This window comes from Capricornis sumatraensis, chromosome 4, assembly GCF_032405125.1.
Source record: "Capricornis sumatraensis isolate serow.1 chromosome 4, serow.2, whole genome shotgun sequence".
In the NCBI taxonomy this organism is placed as follows: domain Eukaryota; kingdom Metazoa; phylum Chordata; class Mammalia; order Artiodactyla; family Bovidae; genus Capricornis; species Capricornis sumatraensis.
In genome coordinates this window covers 49,678,513-49,704,590 of record NC_091072.1, presented here as the reverse complement: position 1 = coordinate 49,704,590, position 26,078 = coordinate 49,678,513, and the positions used below count along the sequence as shown (strand labels likewise).

At 37.9% G+C, this 26,078-nt stretch overlaps 1 pseudogene; it reads left to right on the top strand.

The window, feature by feature from the left end:
• Positions 1-397: 397 nt before the first annotated feature.
• LOC138078564 (cyclin-G2 pseudogene) lies at positions 398-1,162 on the top strand (annotated as a pseudogene).
• Positions 1,163-26,078: the final 24,916 nt, after the last annotated feature.

Below are 26,078 nucleotides of genomic sequence, written 5' to 3'. Positions count from 1 at the left end.
CCAAAGTACTGGAGTTTCAGCTTTAGCATCATTCCTTCCAAAGAAATCCCAGGGCTGATCTCCTTCAGAACAGACCGGTTGGATCTCTTGCAGTCCAAGGGACTCTCAAGAGTCTTCTCCAGCACCACAGTTCAAAAGCATTAATTCTTTGTCACTCAGCCTTCATCACAGTCCAACTCTCACATCCATACATGACTACTGGAAAAACCATAGCCTTGACTAGACGGACCTTTGTTGGCAAAGTAATGTCTCTGCTTTTGAATATACTATCTAGGTTGGTCATAACTTTTCTTCCAAGGAGTAAGCGTCTTTTAATTTCATGGCTGCAGTCACCATCTGCAGTGATTCTGGAGCCCAATTAAGCACCTTTTAAAATTTTCAGTCTCGCACATAAACTTTTATCCTGGCTGTCAATATTTTGGACAGATTCTTGGCTTTTTTGAAGGTAGACCCTAAAATTTGTCTTTCACTGGAGTCTGTTGTTTTTGCTGGCTGCCAGAATAGTTGAAAAAGAATGCAATGTTTCATCTACTCAAGAAGTAATCTGGATTAGTCAAAGTAAATGCATTGCTTCTGACAGAAAACAAAGGAAAAAAAACAATTTTGGAAAAAAATATCAGAACTATGAAATGGAACATATTGCTTATTAAACTTTTTTTTTTTTTTGCTTACCCAAGACTATTATACTTCATATTTCAGAAAGGAAAGAAATATTGAGCCTTGATAAATTGGAAGCTCCGCTTAAAGCTTGCAATTTTCTGGTAGTCTTTTCAAAAGCAAAGCCATCTGTATTAGTTTTGTGCCTTTTCAATCCGTAAGTAGAAACATAATTCATTATTACTGCAACTCCTCTGCCTTGTTATAAAGTATTCAAAAATTAATGATACTGAGTCCTTTTACTGGAGGGAAATAGCTTCTAAAGACTAGCTGAATATTTTCTCTTGAATGTTGCAAGGAACTGGTTTGGATTACTTCCAGGTACAGAGCCCAGACCATCCAAGACAGCAAATACAATGTTCCCGAGTTGCTAATAATACCAGAGGATTGTTGTCTTGATGAAAGTGAAAGTGAAGCCTTGGAAGACTTGAGTTTCAGAGAATCAGGTCTCAGCAGTTCTCTCCCCAGCTCAGTGATCAAAGACATGCTGTCTTTTTCAGCTTGAAAGTCGTACAGCCTCTGTGCTTTCCATCTTAGAAATCTAGTTGCACTGGGTCAGACTTTAAAGTATACATATAGCTTATGAGTAATCAATAGGAAAGTAGGTAGTTTTTGGTCCGGTCCCTATCTAGGCAGGAATACAAAGACGGAAATACCTGTTGTCAATAATTATTCGAATCAGATCTGGTCTATTTTCATATTTTAAGCTATCAAATGGGTTGTTGGTGGTTTACTTGTTAAGTTCTGTTCAACTCTTTGCGACTCCATAGACTGTAGCCTGCCAGGCTATTCTGTCCATGGGGATTCTCTGGGCAAGAATACTGGAGTGGGTTGCCAATTTCTTCTCCAGGGGATCTTCCTGACCCAGGGATCAAAGCCACGTCTCTTGCATTTCCTGCACTGGCAGGCAGGTTCTTTACCACTAGCGCCACCTGGGAAGCCCCCCATTAAATGGTTTAGGACCCTACTCCTCAAATGATTGAAAATAATTTAAATGTTGATGCTTTCACTTTTTCTATTTAAATAATTTGTAGCTATTTTTCCATATGGATAGTATATTTCATCAGTAAGGACATAGGGAGTCAAAGAGAGAATCTTTTTTCCGTTGATGAAATACAAAGTAGAAGACTAGAATCTGCTGAGGACTGAAGAGCAGAGTTTGAGTGAAGGTGAGTTTCGAGGGAAGTGCAAACTCTGAAATATGTTTTCAGGGGAAACGTAGGTGGAACAAGGACGAGTACAGAGGGTGATCCTGAGGTTCTAGTCAAGGCTGAAAATCATGAATTTAAAGTAGTGTCAAATCAAAGAATTAGGGGGTTTTTATCTGGTATTCTCAAATATCAAAATGTAGAAACAAAAAAGGTTGAGTGTCACTGCTCCAGGGTTTGGGTTTTACAGGTTGCTGATGATGTTGAACTTTCGACAAACAACCCTGAAGTTCAAGCTCAGTAAGTAAGGGTAGCCCAGGATGGAACTGATAAATCCAAAATGGGGAATCTAGGTACTGGATGGTTTGTGGAAATTGTTATGCAGATTTGGTGGAAAGGATAGTATGAGAGAGGTGAAAAAAATTGTTTGCAAAGTATAGAATTCACAGTTTCTGAGTGAACTATCAACATGTGTTCTTTGGAAAAAGGCTGTAGTGCAGAGGAGGAGAGGATAAGGTGAAAGAGGTCTAGGGAATTTGAAGTTAGGATGCCACCTTTTGTCTGCATGAACACTAAAACCTTGTAGAATTATGGCAGAAGTATTGCAGAAAAAGACTGTGATCCAGATCCAAAAGGCTACCTTCAATGAAATGAACTCAACTGGATGATATATGATAAATAGCTTTAAATGAGGATGGATTTCTGTAGTCAGATGGAAGAGTAAAGGTCAGGAAGAAGAATTAGGGATTCAAGGAAATGTCACCTCCCTATCTGTTAATATCCACTTTCCTGTGAATATGGGGAAAAGAATAGCTTCCAACAGAGAGGCTTATAGGAATACTGAAAGCCATAATTAATCAAGGTCTGTCTTTCTGTAGTGTCTGGGTGGCACTAGTGGTAAAAAATCTACCTGCCAATGCTGGAGACATAAGAGACGCGGGTTTGATCCCTGGGTCGGGAAGATCCCCTGGAGGAAGACATGGCAACCCACTCCAGTATTCTTGCCTGGAGAATCCCATGGACAGAGGGAGCTGGGCGGGCTACAGTCTATGGGGTCAGGAAGAGTCGGATGCAACTGAAGCAGCTTAGCACGTCTTTCTGTAGCATCAATTACCATGCTTGGTAAACAATGTCATACACCTCAGATTAACAGAAACTCAGATCTATTTTGAAGTAGGATGCCAAATTTATGCACGTTAATGATAAAACAGCAAATGTCAAAGAAAATTTACACTTATGAAATGCTGCTTTGAGCTAGTCCTCTGGTTATTCAGAGATTCTCTTTTCACTGTCATCTATGTGGAAAAAAACTTTAAAATTATCTAGGAGGTAAGGGGAGGGGAAGAGACCCTGAAAGAAAAGAAAAGAACACGAGGCATTCGTTATCCACAGAAAGGAGCCTTGCATGGCAGTGAATAAGGTGGGGGTTGGGTTGTTTAACAGAAAGATCAGGAAAAGAAATTTGAAAATAGTAATAGTACAGGAGCCCAGGAAAAGAAAAGAGGAGAAAGTGTGGGATGTTGTCATTTTTCAGTGATTAAGAAAAATAAGAATGAAGATTGTTCACCTGTGATTGTTCTTGGATATTTTCCATGTTAACTTTTGCACAGTTCATTTTTGTGCAGGCAGTACTGTACTCTGCCTGTCTTAGGCATGTAGTGAGGACTATATGTGAGGAGATTTCAACCAGTTTTAAGAGTGCTGAAAAATCCAGAGCTTTTTCATGGTGTTGGAATCAGTCCCTTAATCACAACTTTCCTGGTGTCTTATAGTTAACTGAAATGGTGACTTACTTAAGCCCAGTAACTCTTTTCCGTCAAGTCAGAGGCTGAGAGTGAAGCCCCCAAAACACGATCTTTCTTTTTTAAAAAATTGGTTTTAGGATAGACAGTAGGACAGTACATGCAAACAGGTAACAAGAAGTTTATCAACAAATTTACCATTAAAGTGCCCAAATATCAGATCTTTTGGCCTTCTGCTCACAGTGTCTTTTTGGTACTATTTGCTTTTATCAACAGTTATAGCAATACTGGTATTTTTTTTCCTCCATAAGGGTTACTTCATCCTCCTGAGAGATCTCTAAAAATGCATGAGTAAAGACATACCTCAGAACTCTTGAAGCTCTTTCCCCCTGTTGCCAAAATGATTCTGTTATCTTAAAATTATGTGGCATTTTTCAACCAGAAAGCTTTGTGAAGAATACTTCCTTCCTCAAATGTTGAGGATATTGAATTATAGTCCCTGTCTTCCCTGTCAGTGAACGTGATCACATTATCTTCAGATAAACTAATTTCATGATTTATTAATAATCATTTCTCAGTACTTTGACCTGGTATGGCTGTAAATGGTGAAATAAAAAAATCTTTTTATGAGAAATTTTGGAATTTCAAGAAGTGTATTTTTGCCCTAGTTTGAAAGAGCTGCAGTCATTTCCAGAAGGACTAAAGGCAAGCCAGTTGAAAAATATTGTGGGTTTGGAGAAATGGATAAAAGGAAATTTTTTCTAAAAGGGCAGCCAGTGGCCTCAGGAAAGGAGACTTGTTACGGGTACTGGGTACAGACAGGAAATAACAGAATTGCCAAATTGGGTTTTTGAGGATATCAGGATGAGACTTAACCTGAATTATTGAGTTTAAGTCAGCAAGAAAGGATAGAGTAACACCTGGGGCTGTTATCAGTGGTTTGCTAGCCTGAGGAAGCAATAATAAAATATTGCCAACTCTAGGATGAATTGTTTAATTTTTACTTTTAAGAGATACTATTCTCACTGAAGTGGAGAAGGCAATGGCAACCCACTCCAGTACTCTTGCCTGGAAAATCCCATGGCTGGAGGAGCCTGGAGGGCTACAGTCCATGGGGTCGCTAAGAGTCGGACACGACTGAGCAACTTCACTTTCACTTTACACTTTCATTCATTGGAGAAGGAAATGACAACCCACTCCAGTGTTCTTGCCTGGAGAATCCCAGGGATGGGGAGCCTGGTGGGCTGCCGTCTATGGAGTTGCACAGAGTCAGACATGACTGAAGCGACTGAGCAGCAGCAGCAGCATTCTTACTGAAGTACAACAAAGCATCGGGTGACATCTTTTAAACAAAACTGATACTTTTTCAATCATTTAAATATCAACTGACTTACCAAGTTTTTAAAAAGACTTAAAATTTCCCTAGAAAATTTCTCAACTGTATTGAGAGGAAGTGGGGACTTGTTGTCGATACTTAAATATGATGTGACTTAGATAATTTGAAAAGGAAAGTGTGTGACTAAAGACTAGAATGAAGAAAGGCAATAGCTAACAATAAAATAATGAAAGCCATATTATAAATATAAGGAAGATATTTAAATGATAGATTGTATTGTTTGGGTTTTTATCTAAACAGTAACAGAAAAATACTATACATCCTCAAAGAGAAAACTAGCACTGATTTAGGAATCTTAGTCAATGATGTCATGTTGGATGGGTGAGGATTATATATAGACACCAGGGTGATGGTGGTGGCTATTGCAGATATCTAAATACTAAGTAAACCTCCCTCGTTGGGCAAGTTTCGTGATTACGGCAAAGTAAAGAAGAGATGGGCGTGAGAGGTAGTGGTTGCAGCTGACTGCATTTAAGGCAGACTGTCTCCACCCCTGGTTTCAGATCTGCTCCGCATGCTGCTGATTAGGTCTGCCAGAGTTTGGCCAGCCTGACTGAGGAGGCTTCTTGGATGAAAACTTCACCAGAGAGAAAAGGGAGTCAGTAACTCAGTCTGTAGATATCAGAACCCAAACCAGGCATCTGTCTTCCCTGGGGCATAATGATACTCAGTACACACCATTTCTGCCAGTTAGATTTGTCTCCTCCATACATCTCAATTGTAAATTAAAACCTGGTTTTTAAGTCTCTAGGATGGAAACAAGTAACTCTGCTGTGTTATCCTTTAGCAGAACACAGTACAAAGAGTGGAAAGGGGTATTTTCCCTCAATTCAAAGATTTGCTGTTTCTGGGACGCCAGTGCCTCTGCTGCAGCGTCAGCAGAAAGGGTGGGCAGGGCTGGGGAGTGACCCTCTGAGGCTGCATTGCTACCAAGAAGACATGCTTGCATTTAATGAACAAGGCTGAGGAAAAAAAGAGAGGAACATTAAAAAATATGACTTGGTTTAAGTACATGTAAGGGAGCTGGTGGGACTCCCAGAAGTGCTTGGAAGCGAAAAAATTTTACATAGAATTTTTCCTGAATTATGAAATAAGGGGAGGAAAGCAAAGAAGGGGGAGGGGTGAGGTGATATTTGAATTGACTTGGATTAGATAATGTGATGGACAGAATAATGATTTGGACATAAAGAGATGTCCAAATCCGAATTTCCAGATTCTGTGAATATTACCTGCTGACAGGGAAATTAAGGTTGAGATTGCAATTAAGATGGCTAATCAGCTAATGTAGAAAATTATTCTGGATTATCCAGGTGGGCTTAGTGTAATCTAAAGGGTCATTAAGGAAGAAGGACACAGAAAAAAAGAGAACCAGAGAAATGGCAACATAAAACAGACTCAATTAGTCATTGCCAGCTTTAAAGTTAGAAGGGGATCTTGAACAAAGGAATGTGAGTAGAAGGAAAAGGTTAAAGAGGATGGAAAAGGTTAAAAACTGAATTCTTCCCTTGAACCTGAAAGTAAAAGAGGAGAGTGAAAAAGTTGGCTTAAAGCTCAACATTCAGAAAACAAAGATCATGGCATCCGGTCCCATCACTTCATGGCAAATAGATGGGGAAACAGTGGAAACAGTGGCAGACTTTATTTTTTGTGGCTCCAAAATCACTGCAGATGGTGATTGCAGCCATGAAATTAAAAGACGCTTACTCCTTGGAAGAAAAGTTATGACCAACCTAGGTAGCATATTCAAAAGCAGACACATCACTTTGCCAACAAAGGGTCAGTCTAGTCAAGGCTGTGGTTTTTCCAGTAGTCATGTATGGATGTGAGAGTTGGACTATAAAGAAAGCTGAGTGCCGCAGAATTGATGCTTTTGCTTGGACTGCAAGGAGATCCAACCAGTCCACCCTAAAGGAAATCAGTCCTGAATATTCACTGGAAGGACTGATGCTGAAGCTGAAACTCTAATACTTTGGCCACCTGATGCAAAGAGCTAACTCATTGGAAAAGACCCTGATGCTGGGAAAGATTGAAGGTGGTAGGAGAAGGGGACAACCGAGGATGAGATGGTTGGATGGCATCACTGACTCAATGGGCATGAGTTTGAGTAAACTCCAGGAGTTGGTGATGGACAAGGAGGCCTGGCGTGCTGCAGTCCATGAGGGTCACAAAGAGTCGGACATGACTGAGTGACTGAACTGAACTGAAGGAATGCAGCCATGCTGGTACCATTTCAGACTTCTGTCCTCTAAAACTGTAAGATAATAAATTAATGTTGTTTTAAGCCCTAAGTTTTCAATACTTTATTAAAACACTAGGAAATTAATACAGTTGTGAATTTATGGGAGTTGATGTGATTGATCAGAGAAGGAAAAGAGCAAAACAAACATGAATCTTTTTTTAAAGTCAATTGGGATAGCAATGTGTCCAGAGATGCCAACAATAATTGGCAATGGGAGATGTTTTGGGATAGAAGATAATGAGATTCAATTGATTTATGTTGAGTTTGAGGTAGAAGAATGCTATGAAAGCATAAATATCCAGATGAAAAAACAGATTTGAATTTGAAAATCAATAATATAGAGAAGCTATAAGAATATGTGATTAATCTAGTATCAATCTAGAGGGGTGTGGTGGGGTGGAAGATGGGAGGGAGGTTCAAAAGGGAGGGGATATGTGTATACCTGTGGCTGATTCATGCTGAGGTTTGACAGAAAACAACAAAATTCTGTAAAACAATTATCCTTCAATAAAAAACTAAAAATAAAAGAATATATGATCAATCTAAAGAGCATTTTAGGCAAATATATGGCTCAAGTTTAGAGATTTTCAGATAGAGAGATGGATTAAAAATGTGAAAAATAAAATAATAGAGCAGTTAGAGAAGTGGAAGGGGAATCAATAAGGGATGGGGTGAGGTTTTTTTATTTATTTATTGAAGAATAGATGCTTTCTTATGGACCATAAAGAAGACTGTACACCAAGAAAATAGATTCTTTTGAATTGTGGCACTGAAGACCCTTGAGAGTCCCTTGGTCTGCTGGGAAACCAAACCAGTCAATCCTAAAGGTCCACAAGAGATCAAACCAGTCAACCCTGAATATTCATTGGAAGGACTGATGCATAAGTTTTAGTACTCTGGCCACCTGATGCCAAGAGCCAACTCATTGGAAAAGACCCTGATGTTGGGAAAGATTGAAGGCAAATGGAGAAGAGGGTGGCAGAGTATGAGATGGTTGGATGGCATCACCGACTCAATGGACATGAGTTTGAGCAAGCTCTGGGAGTTTGTGATGGACAGGGAAGCCTGGCATATTGCAGTCTATGGGGTTGCAAAAAGATGGACACAACTGAGTGACTGAACTGACTGATGTGGTATCTTTAAGTTCTTCCCTCTCTATTCTCTTACTTATTCTTTTCCTTCTGGAATTTCTATCAGATGGAAATTTATACTTTGGTCTTCAGTCTTTGTATCTTGTAACTTCTATTTTTATAGAGTTTGGGTAAGGGTTTGTATAAGTACCTAAAATTATCTTGTTCATTTAAAAAGTTGTATAATTAAAATATTATAAAAATAATTTATTGATGGACATTTAGATTTCCAATTTTCACTACCACAACAAAGAAATCATGCTATTATGTACATTTTAATGCTCATCTGTGAATATTTCTCTTGAATTGTTTCTTAGAAGTGGAACTGCTGAGTCAATGGAAATGTACAATTTTATTCTGACAGACTGTCAACTTGGTTTCCAGAATGGTTTCTTCAATTTATACTCCCACTAAAAGTATACAAAAGTACTATTTCTTGTATACTTGCCAGGGCATGATATCATCACCGTGATTCTTGTCAAACTTGTGAAAACAATTCCTTTTAATTTACATTTTCTTATAACTAATCAGGTTGAGCAGCTTTCTATATATATTTATGTAGATGTTTGCAACTATCCTTTGTGACTTGTTTCTTTATATCCTGCCCATTATTTTTATGTATTTTTTTAAATTGACTTTAGGAACTCTGTGTATATTCTGGTTAATAATCTTTCTCAGCAATACAAGGTAAAAATTTTTTTCCCCCAGAACTTTCTTGAAATTTTAACATTATTTATAATTTATTTTGTTTTAGGGAGACTTTAGTGTATATGAAATAAAATCTGTTGGTGTTTTAATTTGGCTTATGTCTTTGACTTAGGAAAGATCCTTACTGATATTAACTTGTATTTTATTCTGTGACTTTTGTGATATTAATTAACCTGGAATTTACACAGGCACACACAGGCCTATAATATTTTTTAAATATGCATATCCAGTTGTTAAAATACTGTAATAAAATAGTCCATATTTTCATTTTTACTTGAAATACTATATTCACCACAAACTAAATTAAAATAGATATGTAGGTCTATTTATGGATGCTCTTTGTGATATATTTTAACATATCTTTCGTGTCCTTCTTCATTAATTAAAAAAATGTTACAGCTATATTTTTCATAGGATTCCTACTTTATTCTTTTTATGAACTTTAGAATTAGCTCTTGGTTAATTTCTTTTGTCATTGGTTGAGGTGATATTTAAACATAGATTTATTTGCTCCTCATGATACACGACATCGCTTCCTTTTCCAGATCTTTCGGGTCTTCAGTAAACTCCATTTTATTCCTCACTCTTTGGGGTTTTTTAACTTTTCATTATCATCCTTGATCATTTTTATCTTCAAATTTTCTGATTCTTCTTCAGAAACATTTGATAATTTAAAACTATCACTTGAAATTTATCATTTAAAATTAACATTTGATAATTAAAAGTAAATCTACTTGAAATTTATTAGATTCAAATGTGAACAGCATGTTTCTTATAATTTACGATCTCTTCAGTATTGTAGGCTTCCCTTGTGGCTCAGCTGGTAAAGTGTCTGCCTGCAATGTGGGAGACCTGGGTTCGATCCCTGGTTTGGGGAGATCTCCTGGAGAAGGGAAAGGCTACCCACTCCAGTATCCTGGCCTGGAGAATTCCATGGACCATATAATCTATTGGGTCACAAAGAGTCGGACACGACTGAGCGACTTTCATTTCACTTCACTTCACTTCTCCAGTATTATTTTATTTATGCTTATAATTCTTTTTTTATAAGGTTTACCATTGTACTTTTAATTTTACTGTTACTGCCTCAAAGAATCAGTTCTTGATATCAATCCTTTTATTGCCATTAAGTAAATTATTTATAATTTTTTGTTTACTTTTTATGATTGTTTTAAACTTCTCTTTATTATTTAAAATAATGAAAGCTCTGAAATTCATACTTCTGTCACAGTTTTGTTTGGCTGTTATATAATTTGATACATGTTTTATTGTTAAATTGTAAGGATGTATTCCAGTTTTTAAATTAAAAATGTACAATTTACTCTTTTAATATTAATTAATTTAAACATGGGCTATTTAAATTAAATTAACATTATTTTATTCATTCACTGACTAGTTGAGGGTCTACCATACAAAAAGTATAGTAAGCCCCTACATACAAATGAGTTCCATTTTGAAAGCATGTTTGTAAGTCCAACAAAGTTAGCCTAGGCACCTAATGGACACAATTGGCTATATATTACTGTGTTATAATAGATTTATAATACTTTTCACACAAATAAACATAGAAAATGAATGTAAAAAATAAAACATTTTTAATCTTCCAGTATAGTGCTTTGAAAAGTACAGTGGTACTGTACAATAGCTGGCGTACAGGACTGGCATCTAGTAAAAGGCAAGGAAAGTTACTGACGAGATGGGTGAGAGGAGGTGGGACACGGTAGAGCTGAAGATTTGTGAGCAATTAGGAGACACAGGGCAAGCTGCAACATCACTCATGCCTGATATTGACGGAATGGATACTTGCATCTTCAAAAGTTTGCAACTTGAAGGCTTGTATGTAGGGGGCTTACAGTATTGAAATATGAATCTATGTGATATTTATAATAAATGAACACATTTGAAAGGTGAAAAAATATATATCTCAATGTGATCTAAAATTTAATTTCTCCAGTTTCTAAGGGAGTTTACCATCCTACATGTAATTTTAATTCTTTGGAAAAATGCATGTTTTTATTCTTTTTCCTTAATCCCCTATAAGAGAGGCATCTTTTCCTTATTGAGTCTCCAAATTTCCTGATAGTTATGATTTTGACTCTATGTATTGTAGGCTGTAATTTTTTCATTTGGTTTTCACATTTTGAACTACTTCTTTTTAGTCCAATTTCTATAACATTTTAAATTGAGCTATACTTTAACTACAGTGAAATGCACAGATTTAAAGAGTATTGTTAGATGAACTGGCAACTATGTAAATCCATGTAACTAACATTCTAATCATTGTAGAGTTCAATTATATCACTGAAGAAAGTTCCTTTCTATCCCCTTCCAGTTGATCCCCTCTCCCCTGCTTCCTGCTGATCTCTATTGTTCTGATTCCTAGCAACACAGGTTAGATTTCTGTGCTGTCGAAATTCATTGAATAGAATTTTACTATATCTACTCTGATTATATCTACTCTGAAAGATTTGCCTGATCTCTTCACTCAATGTGAACTTCTGTTTTTGGGTATATTGGCAGTTTGCTTCCTTTTATTACCAAATAGTATTTTATTGAATAAATACACCAACATTTGACTATCCATTTGGATTATTTTCTAGTTTCTGGTTACTATGAACGATTGGCTTCATTTATGGCCATGCTACCTGGAATGCACCCAATCTCGCCTGAGTAACTGACTCTGATAATTTTTTTGTTTGAGGTTCTTAGACGACATATTGGAATTGAATTAATGCAAAGAGAATTTTAATCACTCACTGGAACCAGCTCTGAAATTGAAGAGATGAAGGAATGAGTAGAGAAGCACATCACAACAGCTATTTTGATTATCAATGCAACCCAGATGCACAAGAACGGAGAGAAAAGCATGGTCATGAAAAAGAGACAACTGAAAACCACAAAGACTTAAGTTGAACTTTTTGAGATAAAAACACAGTATCTGAGATGAAAAATAAAATAGATCATGATATGGGCTAACTGTCTATTTTCTCTGCAAATTCATATATCTGAATCTTAATGCTAAATGTAATGTTTGGAGGTGGGTACCTCAGAAGATGATTAAGTCATGAGGGTGAAACCCTTATAAGAAAGGGTTAGTTTCCTTAGAAAAGATACCCCAGAGTACTCCTATGCCCTAGTTACCACGACAAGGCAATCTATGAATTAGGAAGTGGGCAGTCAGTAGACAAATATTCCAGTGTCTTGATCTTGGACTTCCCAGCCTCTAAAACTAGGAGAAATAAATAATCTGTTGTTTAAGCCAATTGTCTATGGTATTTTTACTATATAGCAGCCTGAGAAGACTAAGACAGATAATGTTCATATTAAATCAGACACAGAAGAAAAACAATCAGTGAACCTGAACACAGAGCTATAGAAATTATACAAAGTTATGCACAGACACAAAAAAGAAAAAAGAAATGAACAGCATCATTGACTTGTGGAATGATATCAGACAGTCTAATGTACATGCAATTGTGGCCTCAAAAGGAGAAAAGGAAGATAGGGGATGAGAGAAAAAAAATTGAAATAATAACTGACAATTTCCAAGTTTGTGAAAGACTACAAATCTGCAGACTCAAGAATCTCAACAAACTACAAACAAGATAAACGTTTATGGGCTCAGTCGTGGCCAACTCTTTTGCGACCCCCATGGGCTGTAGCCTGCTAGGCTCCTCCATGGGATTTTCGCAGGCAAGAATACTGGAGGAAGTTGCCATTTCTTCCTCCAGGGGATCTTCTTGACCCGGTGGTTGAACCCGCAGTCTCTTGTGTCTCCTTCTTTGGCAGGCAGATTCTTCATCAGTAGGTCACCTGGGAAACCTTTAAGAGAACAACACTAATCCAGTTGCTGAAAACCAGGTAAGGAGAAAATCTCAAAAGCATTTAGAGGAAATCAAGAGAGAGGACTTCACTGTGGTAAAATTTAGATGAATATAACATTTGTGATTGGTGCATTTAATTGGCTTAAAACTTTAAACATAGATAATAATAAAAGTAAAAAAACAATAATCCTCACTTTTTAAGACATGTACCATTATTCTCTCATAAAATCATCATTAAATTACCAAGGGAATATAATATAGTGAAAAATATGGATCTTGGAATGATGAAACTTGGAAAAGATTGCAGTTCTTGTTTCAAAGATTTGAGAAGTCTGCAGGCCATGGAAGACATAAGAATATACAGAGAAGCCATGTCACCCTATCATTTACTGCATATTACACTGTAGCCTATCTTAGAACTGAAACAATTATTACCATTACCTAAGTTTGAATGGCATGTGCTGAATAAAAGTGTGGGTTGCAGAGCAGTTGGTAAGAAGTATAACTTGGTCCTAATCAAACATACCACCAGAAATTTTCTGGATGCCAGAGTTTATGCAGGGGAAGGGACCTGCTGTACAGATTATTCTCATATTACACTTTTAACTAAATCAGGGAGACAGCTGAGGCTGGTGCCCAGTGAGAGCTGTCAAACCAGTGAGAAGAGTTTCATGAAAAGTGCTGGGACTACTCCATAATTACAGTGGAGAAACTCTTCAGCAAAGAAGAGATAATCCACGCTATGACTGCATCCAACTATAACGTCCTTGATCACTAATCTTCCAAAGTAAAATGACAATAAAGCTATGTTTTTCTTTTCTTGCTTTTATGATTTGTACAGGGACTTATTCAATTTCTTACAATTCATCTCAACCTCAACATTATTCAAACATAAGTTTCCTTCTCTAGGGTTAGGTAAACCAAAACGTTGACTGATGCATGGAAAACTATACACTTTAAATTGAGACTATTATGAGGAAGTAAAACAAATCCCCTCCCCCAAAATAAACATACTCATAGGAAAGAGAAACTTAGAGAAATCTATCATTTATAAATGTCTTAAAGTTCAAGAAAACTAAAGTAAGGAGTCATTAAAGATGCAAGAAGTATATTTGGAGATTAAAAATATGCCTGCTGGATTTTGAAAATGCAATCAAAGGAAAGAACTGTGTATTGGATTATACAGAATACTGACAATTTAGTAATATTTTTACCCTCCTAAATTAAATAGGGGCCTCTCTAGAGGATCAGATGGTAAAGAATCTGCCTGCAATGTGGGAGACTGGGGTTTGATCCCTGGGTTGGGAAGATCCCCTGGAGGAGGGCATGGCAAGTCACTCCAGCGTTCTTGCCTGGAGAATCACCATGAAGAGAGGAGCCTGGCGGGCTACAATCCATGGGGTTGCAAAGAGTCAGACACGGCTGAGCGATTAAGCACAAATTAAATAGAAAAGAATGCAATGATAAATGGAACAGGTGTTACCTGAAAACACAAATGACTAAATATATGCTGCCAGTTCTTTTCTATGGGTATGCTGCAACCAGATGTCTCATGACAATGTATTAGTGTTTCTTCATGTTAGTGATTATAGGTACACAAGAACTTCCCAAACTAAAATTCACAGTGAAAAAGAACAATAAAAAAACAGGCAGAACATTCAAGACTGTAAACAACTTCAAAAAATATAACATACTTGTAATTGGAAAAGCAGAAGGAGAAAAAGAAAACAAAGCAGGAGAAATATTTAAAGTAATCATCTAGGAGAATTTTTCAAAATTAATGACAATCATCATAGATCCAGGAAGTTTATAGAATGCAGAGCAGGATACATATTAAAAATCCACATTTAGGCATATCATATTCAAACCTCAGAAAATCAAAAGAAAATGTTGAAAATATCCAAGAAGAAGAGGTGGGAGAATCTTCCTATAGAGCAATAAGTATAACAGTCATGGCTGATTTCTTGTCAGAAACACAACACAAAACTCCACAGCGATGGCAGTTTGTAATGGCCAAAGCCAGAACAATCTGAGCAAAAATATAAATAAATAAATAGCTATTACGTTATAACCCATGCTATGAAATGTCCATGAGCCATATGGATATAAATAAATCAATAAATAAAAGAGAAGAATAGGTAAATTTTTCAAGCAGAAGATTCCAAGTAACTATGCTCTGTCCTCAGGGAGTTGGGACATAATCCTCCACTTCTTAAGTGTGATCTATTATAGTGACTGCCAAAGAATAAGATATGGAAATGCGAGGGAAAAAAAAAAAAGAGTAACTTTACAGTGGAAAAATCTGACACAGACTACTTCAGCTGAGGGGGTCAAGGTAAACATCCACAGTGATAAGAAATGTTGATTGTTTTACCACTGATATGATGGGGCGGGAATGGGACTTGACCTGTGTGGTCTTTCTCCTAAAAACCTATAACCTCAGCCCAATCATTAGAAAAAATGAATCAGAAGAATCCAAATCGAGAGACATTTTACAAAATATCTGACCTGCTGCTAAGTCATTTCAGTCATGTCCGACTCTGTGCAACCCCACAGACGGCAGCCCACCAGGCTCCCCCCTCCCTGGGATTCTCCAGGCAAGAACACTGGAGTAGGTTGCCATTTCCTTCTCCAATGCATGAAAGGGAAAAGTGAAAGTGAAGTCGCTCAGTCGTGTCTGACTCTTAGCATGGACTGCAGCTTACTAGGCTCCTCCATCCATGGGATTTTCCAGGCAAGGGTACTGCAGTGGGTTGCCAGTGCCTTCTCCAAATATCTGACCACTACTCCTCAAAACTGTCAAAGTCATGAAAAAATAGGGAAACTTAAGAAATATCTGTCACAATGAATTTAAGTGAATATAACAGCTAAATATAATTGGCATTCTGGATAGAATACTGCAACAAAAAAGACATTAGTTAAAAACTAAGGAAATATGAATAAAATATAGACTCGTTAATAATAATAATCATCGTTAGCTCATTGTGACAATTGTCCCTAATAATGTACAATGCTATTAATAGTGAAAACACAGTACGGATATGTGGACACTCTCTTTACTACTGTCTCAATTTTTCTGTATATCTAAAACTACTATAAACTAAGATTAAAAAAAAAAATCTGTTCTGGGAATATATCCCCTCCCCCAGTAAAATGTTTTTTTTCTTTTTTTAAATTCTATCCTGTATGTCATTCATACAGTAACTTAAAATAGAAAAGCCACCAAGACGGACTCTTACTAATGGAATGTGTAACTGAGTATGCCTGAGAGAAGAAGATCAATGGGAGAAAGAATGCCCTTGTGCTATTACAGTCAGAGACCTTGTTGAAAACCACAAAATTCTTAGAATGTTTCCCCATGGACAGAGCACAGAGAACTTCGTGAAGCTGGGTTGCTGGGGATGGGGTCCTGAGTCTACCTTTATTTTGGCAATTACACTGGAGACAGTGAATTGCTGCTTTATCACGTGATGTGACAGTGGACACACAATGTATACTGTGACTCTTTCATCTCTAACCTCAGATACAGTCGTTTAATCCAAGGTTGCTATTCAGTTTAGCTGAACCATGACCAGCTCATATTTCACTATGTCTTCTTAGAGATCTGTATAAAAGACCTTGCCTACATCCACAAACCATCCTACCAAGAGCTTACGATCCGTAAATTTCCCTGACCCAGATGCCTAGTGTATAGAGATGAACAAGACACACATGTTTCTCATCCTGACAGGGGGTTAGTCTGGTGGGAAAGACAAATATTAGACAAAAAATTATGCAGACAATGAATCAATTATAAAGGTGACAATATTATGAATGAAGAACTAAGGCTGTAACAGGGGATTCTGTCCAATGCTTGTGTTTCTGTGTGGAAAGTGGTATTACAGAAGGATTTCATATAAATAATGTTGAATTGGAAGGGCAAATTGAGTTGGCTAGGTTAAAGCTGTCAGGCTTAAAGGAGTTTCAGTCAAGGGAGTGAGCGAGCTGTTTACAGGCAGAGGAACAGCATGTGCGGAGGCCATGTATGGAAAAACCGATTGGATGATATCATATTAGAGAGATTGAGAATGAAAACTGTCACCCACTCAACAAAATGTACTTGGTTTCTATTCTGTGCCAGGTTTTTGGATGAAAAGTAACCCGCTATGGTGGGAGCATAGAGAGCAAAGAGGAAAGGAAGAATGTTAACATTAAATTGCTTGTCATTAGTAACCTTCCTACTGTTTCCTAATAATTTCCTAATAATTACAGCTTCATTTCGCAAAGCTTAGAAATTATACCATTATCTCTTGTTCTAGAAATGTTCTTCAGATAAGAGAGTCTTCTAGGTTTTTCACTTTGTTCTTTGCCTTTTTGAATATTAGAGAAACTTGATTCTCTTCAGGCTTCTGGAAGCTCATGAATCCACCAGATTTCTCAAAGATTTAATGCCCAGCATACATCCTTCAGCAGATTCTTTCCAAGTTATTTTACCACTTCAATAATTCACCTGGTCTTTGAGAACTGGCCTCATTTTGAGATGTTGCTATGTATCCTTAATATCTTACATTCTGGCTTTCAATTCCCTCTTTTCGGCATATTTATTCTACCCTAAATATAGTAATTCACCTTGTAGGAGATTACAAATGAAAAATAGTTGTTTCATTTTCTTCTTATAATACCTTAACATTTCTCCAAGCTCTTTCTCCTTTGGTTGTCTTTTGCTCCAAAAACAAGCAAAGAATTATTTTAGTTGCCTTTAATATTTTTGTAATTTTAAATGTATTGTGAATAAGACTTCTTGAAAACATTCTTAAGTGCTACTGTTATAATACTGTGACTATTTTTTTGCCTTTTTGAATACACTTTTGAATAAATGTATCAGAAAGCTTTTTTGGTGGAAATACTATGTTGTTTCTGTCCCCACATTTTTTCTCATCAGTATCTCTTCTGTACAATATAAGCAGAATTATACCTTGTGGAGCATTTTGATGGGTTTCCCTGGCGGCTCAGGTGTTAAAGAGTCCAGATGTCTTACCTTATAGCTTCTGATGGCCTGAGTTCAATTTCACTTTCTTCTTAAACAGACTAACAAGCTTTTCTTCAAAAACGTAAAAAAAAAAGGTGGTCTGAATGTATCCAGAATTTTCTTTCGTTGTGATTTTAGACTCTAGGGTAGCACTGTTACCTGTTGTCAAGATTCTTGTCACCAATTTTTCTATGTTCTAACAACCAATTTTTCCTTCTTGGTCATTATTAAGTTCAGAGTAGCAATTTCCCAAGTTGCCTCCACTACCCTCTAAAGGTAAAATTATCCAGTTCAGTTCAGTTCAGTCACTCAGTCATGTCCGACTCTTTGCGACCCCATGAATCGCAGCACGCCAGGCCTCCCTGTTCATCACCATCTCCTGGAGTTCACTCAAACTCATGTCCATGATGACATCCAGCCATCTCATCCTCTGTCGTCCCCTTCTCCTCCTGCCCCCAATCCTCCCAGCATCAGAGTCTTTCCAATGAGTCAACTCTTCGCATGAGGTGGCCAAAGTATTGGAGTTTCAGCTTTAGCATCATTCCTTCCAAGGAACACCCAGGGCCTATCTCCTTTAGAATGGACTGGTTGGATCTCTTTGCAGTCCAAGGGACTCTCAGGAGTCTTCTCCAACACCACAGTTCAAAAGCATCAATTCTTTGGTGCTCAGCTTTCTTCACAGTCCAACTCTCGCATCCATACATGACTACTGGAAAAACCATAGCCTTGACTAGACGGACCTTTGTTGGCAAAGGAATGTCTCTGCTTTTCAATATGCTATCTAGGTTGGTCATAACTTTTCTTCCAAGGAGTAAGCGTCTTTTAATTTCATGGCTGCAATCACCATCTGCAGTGATTTTGGAGACCAAAAAGATAAAGTCTGACACTGTTTCCACTGTTTCCCCATCTATTTGCCATGAAGTGATGGGACCAGATGCCATGATCTTCGTTTTCTGAATGTTGAGCTTTAAGCCAACTTTTTCACTCTCCTCTTTCACTTTCATCAGGAGGCTTTTTAGTTCCTTTTCACTTTCTGCCATAAGGCTGGTGTCATCTGCATATCTGAGGTTATTGATATTTCTCCTGGCAATCTTGATTCCAGCTGTGTTTCTTCCAGCCCAGCATTTCTCATGATGTACTTTGCATATAAGTTAAATAAGTAGGGTGACAATATACAGCCTTGACATACTCCTTTTCCTATTTGGAACCAGTCTGTTCTTCCATGTCCAGTTCTAACTGTTGCTTCCTGACCTGCATATAGGTTTCTCAAGAGGCAGATCAGGTGGTCTGGTATTCCCATCTCTTTCAAAATTTTCCACAGTTTATTGTGATCCACACAGTCAAAGGCGTTGTCATAGTTGATAAAGCAGAAATAGATGTTTCTCTGGAACTCTGTTGCTTTTTCCATGATCCAGCGGATGTTGGCAATTTGATCTCTGGTTCCTCTGCCTTTTCTAAATCCAGCTTGAACATCTGGAAGTTCATGGTTCACATATTGCTGAAGCCTGGCTTGGAGAATTTTGAGTGTTACTTTACTAGCGTGTGAGATGAGTGCAACGGTGCAGTAGTTTGAGCATTCTCTGGCATTGCTTTTCTTTGGGATTGGAATGAAAACTGACCTTTTCCAGTCTTGTGGCCACTGCTGAGTTTCCCAAATTTGCTGGAATATTGAGTGCAGCACTTTCACAGCATCATCTTTAAGGATTTGAAATAGCTCAACTGGAATTCCATCATCTCCACTAGCTTTGTTCATAGTGATGCTTTCTAAGGCCCACTTGACTTCACATTCCAGGATGTCTGGCTCTAGGTGAGTGATCACACCATTGTGATTATCTTGGTTGTAAAGATTTTTTTTTTGTATAGTTCTTCTGTGTATTCTTGCCACCTCTTCTTAATATCTGCTTCTGTTAGGTTCATACCATTTCTGTCCTTTATCGAGCCCATCTTTTCATGAAATATTCCCTTGGTATCTCTAATTTTCTTGAAGAGATCTCTAGTCTTCCCTTTTCTAGTGTTTTCCTCTATTTCTTTGCACTGATGGCTGAGGAAGGCTTTCTTATCTCTTCTTGCTATTCTCTGGAACTCTGCATTCAGACATTACTAACTAATTTGACAGTTCAGGGCACTCTACCAGTTTAGTGGCCTGAGAACATTTTTTTTTGGTAGTCATTTGGGTAGAAATATTATGATAGTTAACCTAGCTACAACACAGCACCATAACTAACTCATACTATATTGTATTAAAACAGTTACAGACCAAAGACAAGTTATTCTTACTATAGCCCAGAGCTCTACAGCCCAGAGTTCTGTATAATCCAGACGCTGTTTCTTTCCAACTTCAATTCCTACTAATCTGCTCTCCCACTTCACATGATCTGCTGACACAGCAAGCTGTTTTCTTCCATGGGGCATTCATTTATTTACTTTCCTCTGCCTGGACACTGTTTTTCTAATATTCTATAGAGTGAGTTCCTTCTCAGTCTTTGTTTCAGCTTGATATTTACTTTCTATAATAACCTGCTGTTTATTCCCTTCATAGTACTAATTACAACCTGAGGTTATTATACTTATGTGTTTGTTTAGTATATTACACCAATGAGAAAGTAAATGCTGAGGTGGGAAAAGTGTTTGTTTTCCCATTATTTCATACTTGTGCATAGTAAATCCTCAATAAATAATTGTTAAATAGGTAAGTAATAGCTATTCTAAAATAGCATGTTCTTTGCAGAAATGAACTAAATAAAACTGTAGAGAAGTTCTTTGTGATACACAATTACTCAGTCAGAACAGCCAATTCATACTTGTTTTGAATAACCTTTAGTAAAGGTTATCCAAAAAAAGTGATTCTAATAATAGCAGGCAAAGAAATGCAGGCCTTATAGAGCATCCAGAAAAAAAAAATAGATAAAGTATCAGATCAAAATTGCTTGAAGGCACAGAAAATTAACAAGGTAATGCAGAATTATGAAGGAGAGAGGCAATCCTGACATTTGGGGCACTGGTCTTACAGGCAATATATGCCAATACCAATTCTGAGAAATGGGCCTCAGAGGGTAAGGGCTGAGCAGAGTTTTAAATAGCCTTATAGGACTAGAGAGGCAAATTACCATCAAGAATTTATCAGGAAGGAATAGCACTGGCAAATATTCCATCTTGAGTTAGAATGTGAAAGAATGCACCCTAGAATAAAGTTGAATCAGAAGTAGAAAAGCATTTCAAGAAAGAGATCAAGTCATTTTAATCTCTGTAAAGGAATGTAAGTGATCTATTATTAGCTTTCTTGGATACATGAATCTAATGACTATTTAACAATAAATAATTGTTTATATAGATGAATAATGGATATACTAAAATATCAAAATTTTTTCCAAAATGAGCCAAATAAAATAGTTGAGCCCTTCTTTGTATAACTGCTAAATCAGAACAGCTAATCCATGTTTTTGAGCAATGTGTAGCAAAAGATCATAGAGCAGTAACAGAGAAGTTAGCAAAAGTAGAAGTTAATGTCATCATAGGCCTCAGGTTATTTCCATAAAAGTTCATTTATGAAGTTTTTAAGCTTCCTGCATCGCTCAGCTGGTAAAGAATCCACCTGCAAAGCAGGAGACCCTGGTTCAATTCCTGGGCAGGGAAGTTCCCCTGGAGAAGGGATAGGCTACCCACTCTAGTATTCTTGGGCTTCCCTGATGACTCAGATGGTAAAGAATCTGCCTGCGGTGCAGGAGACCTGTGTTTGATCCCTGAATTGGGAACAACCCTGGCAGAGGACATGGCAGCCCACTCCAGTATTCTTGCCTGGAGAATCCCCATGGACAGAGGAGCCTGGTGGGCTGTAGTCCACAGGGTGGCAAGGAGTTGGACATGACTGAGTGACTAAGCACAGCACAGCACATGATGTTTGTAAATAAGATTAAAAAAAAAAAGATTGAGTAACTAATGGAGGCAATCAACATGATTTAAAACCAAGAGAAACAATAAAATATAGAAATAGATCAATAAGAAATAGAGATAATAGAGTTACAGATTTTAAAATAACTATGTAGTACTTGTTCAGAAATTTAAAAAAAGATTGAAAACTTCGACAGAAAACTTGAAGCTATAAAAAAATGCAGACTTAAAGAAAAATTCTGAAAATCAAAATTAAGTGTTTAATATATAGATTTAATTATGCATATTATAAGAAAATTATTGTTATGATTGGTCAAAAGAAAATGTTCATAACAAGCCATGGAGAAACAACATAGTGAAAAAACACAGAAAGCAATACAAAAGATATAAGATACAGTGACAAGATCTTAAATAAGTGCAGCTGTATTAACGGGAGAAAAGAAATGAGGGTGGGCAGAGGAAAAACAATATCTCAAGACCTAATAGCTACAAAGATCTAAAATTAATGAAAGACACCAATATACAAATTCAAGAAGCCCTTCCAACACAGAAAAGGATGAATAATAAAAAGATTTATTGAGATCCCTCAAGGTAAAACTGTAAAAATATAAACTAATACTATGAATAGAAAGTTTCATAACAACAGAAAAACAGAACAAGAATGACACCTGATTTCTCAATAGCAATTAAAAATCAGGGTATAATAGAATAATGCCTTCATAGTAATGAAAGAATAAAACTGCCAAATGAGGACTCTAAACCCAGTAAAAATATCCTCTAAAACTGATGATAAAATACAGGCATTCTTAGAAAAATTTGTCATCAGCTGACTTCTGAAGCAAATAGTAAATGTTGTTATTCTGGAAGAAGGAAAAAGATTGTAAGGAGCACTGAGACGGAAGGATAAAGAGTAATGGACAGAAACAGATGGACATATATAAACAGTGACTGTACAGAATAAGAATAACATCTTATAGAGTTTAATACACACTGTCACTGTGTGTGTTCAGTCACTCAATTGTGTCCAAATCTTTGCGACCCTATGGACTGAAGCTGACCAGGTTCCTCTGTCCATGGGATTTTCCCAGCAAGAATACTTGTATACATACATTTAATATATATGATACACATTATACATATGTATGTCATATAGTTATATCTCTGTATGTGTAATGAATGACAACAATATAATTTAAATCTAAATAAATTTAAAGTATTCTAAAATCCTTGCATTTTTTCAAGAAGAGGTAAAAATATCTTATTTTAGACTTTTATAAGTCAAGACTGTTGAAAAAACAATAAAATTATCATTATTCATAAATTAATACATAAATTGCAGTCAGTCAGTTCAGTCGCTCAGTCGTGTCTGACGCTTTGCGACCTCATGAATCATAGCACACCAGGCCTCCCTGTCCATCACCATCTCCTGGAGTCCACTCAAACCCATGTCCATTGAGTCAGTGATGCCATCCAACCATCTCATCCTTTGTCTTACCCTTCTCCTCCTGCCCTCAATCTTTCCCAGCATCAGGGTCTTTTCAAATGAGTCAGCTCTTTGCATCAGGTGGCCAAAGTATTGGAGTTTCAGTTTCAACATCAGTCTTTCCAATGAACACCTAGGACTGATCTCCTTTAAATTGCAGTAATTCTATGTTAATAATGACTAAAATGCAAACACTTCCAGTTTCTGGTTCTTCATAAAAGAGCTTGGAAGTTACCTATCTGGTTTTAAACCAACTAAAAAGTTGAACAGATTGAAAAATCAGTAACTTTTCTAGGATACACAAGAGAGAGAGGCCACAGGGCAAACTGCTGTCCCCAAGACTGTAGAGTCCGGGAGTAGTGGCTTACTGGAGCAGAGAATCACAAGCAGAAACAGTGGCAGGAATTAGTCCTAGGAGTAAGAGAAAAACTGAACTCCAATTGAGAGACTCCAGGAGGCTCAGTGTGGACAACTCGGAGAGTTTTAAACTCCAAGGGAACCAAGCCACAGGGGGGTTCCCACAGTGGTGTGAAATATATCTCCAGGGGCATGACAAGATATTCACTGTGTGGATCACAACAAACTGTGGAAAAGTCTTAAAGAGACATGAATACCAGACCACCTTACCTGCTTCCTGAGAAAACTTAGAACTGACATGCAACAACAGTCTGGTTCAAAACTGTGAAAGGAGTACGTCAAAGCTGTATATTGTCACCTCACTTATTTAACTTATATGCAGAGTACATCATGCAAAATGCTGGGCTGGATGGAGCACAAGGTGGAATCAAGACTGCTGGGAGAAATATCAATAACCTCAGCTATGTAGATGACACCACCCTTATGGCAGAAAGTAAAGCTGAACTAAAGAGCCTCTTGATGAAGGTGAAAGAGGAGACCGAAAAAGCTGGCTTAAAGCTCCACATACAAAACACTAAGGTCATGGCATCTGGCCCCATCATTTCATGGCAAATAGATAGGGAAATAATGGAAACAGTGACAGACTTTATTTTTTGGGGCTCCAAAAACACTGCAGATGGTGACTGCAGCCATGAAATTAAGACTCTTGCATTTTGAAAGTAAAGCTATGACAAACCTAGACTGCACATTAAAAAGCAGAGACATCACTTTGCCAACAAATGTTCATACAGTGAAAGCTATGGCGTTTCCAGCAGTTATGTACAGGTGTGAGAGTTGGACCATAAGGAAGGCTGAGCACTAAAGAATTGATGCTTTTGTACTGTGGTGCTGGATAAGACTCTTGAGAGTCCCCTGGACTGCAGGGAGATCAAACCTGTTTCAGTCCTGGTGCTGCTGCTGCTAAGTCGCTTCAGTAGTGTCCAACTCTGTGCGACCCCAGAGATGGCAGCCCACCAGGCTCCCCCGTCCCTGGCATTTTCCAGGCAAGAACACTGGAGTAGGTTGCCATTTCCTTCTCCAATGTATGAAAGTGAAAAGTGAAAGTGAAGTCACTCAGTCATGTCTGACTCTTAGCGACCCCATGGACTGCAGCCTACCAGGCTCCTCCGTCCATGGGATTTTCCAGGCAAGAGTATTGGAGTGGGGTGCCATTGCCTTCTCCTCTTTCAATCCTAAAGGAAATCAAACCTGAATACTCACTAGAAGGACTGGTACTGAAGCTGAAGCTCCAATACTTTGGTCACCTGATGTGAAGAGTAAATTCATTGGAAAAGATCCTGATGCTGTGAAAGATTGAAGGCAGGAGGAGAAGAGGGTGACAGAGGATGAGATGGTTAGATGGCATCACTAACTCAATGGACATGAGTTTAAGCAAGCTCTGGGAGATGGTGAAGGACAGAGAAACTTGGCATGCTGCAGTCCATGGGGTCACAAAGAGTCTGACACGACTGACTGACTGAACAACAACAGTCAGAGGAAAATCCCCTAAGGCTTCCAGTCGAGGGAGGGGGAAAAAGAAACAATTTGAACCATCCAGAGCACTCTTCTCAACACAGCATGCCTGCAGGTGAAACTAGTTAATCAGAGCCTAAGCAGCTGGAGTATGATGAGAGTCTAACTGATCCTGAGAAGGGAAATACCCAAATCCAGCTCAGTCTGTCCTTTTTGTCCCATTATTGGAGAAGAAAATTGAGAAATTTGTGAAGGTCATAACTCAGAAGCATAGGTTCATTAAAAGACTCAGACCTATTTGTTCTCTAAGAGTCAGACATGACTGCGTGACTTCACTTTCACTTTTCACTTTCATGCATTGGAGAAGGAAATGGCAACCCACTCCAGTCTTCTTGCCCGGAGAATCCCATGGATGGAGGAGCCTGGTAGGCTGCAGTCCATGGGGTCGCTAAGAGTTGGACACGACTGAGTGACTTCACTTTCACTTTTCACTTTCATGCATTGGAGAAGGAAATGGCAACCCACTCCAGTGTTCTTGCCTGGAGAATCCCAGGGATGTCAGAGCCTGGTGGGCTGCTGTCTATGGGGTCGCACAGAGTTGGACATGACTGAAGCGACTTAGAGCAGCAGCAGCAGCAGAATGCATCCACCCTCCCATCCTCACCACCATACTAGTGAGGGCCTATTTATAGCAGTCTATCTTACCTGGTACAGCATGCTTGGCTATCAAGAAAAACAAAAACAAAAAACAAAAAAGCAAAAACCATAATTTGAAGATACAGAGAACCAGACATGGCAGAAACATTGAAATCTTCAGACCCCCCAAATTTATTTATTTATTTATTTCTGGCCACAGGACTTCCCTGGTGGCCTAAAGAATATGCCTGCCAATACTGGAGATGCAGTTTCATTCGTGGTTGGGGGAGATCCCCTGGAGAAGGAAATGGCAATCCACTCCAGTATTCTTGCCTGGAAAATCCCAGGGA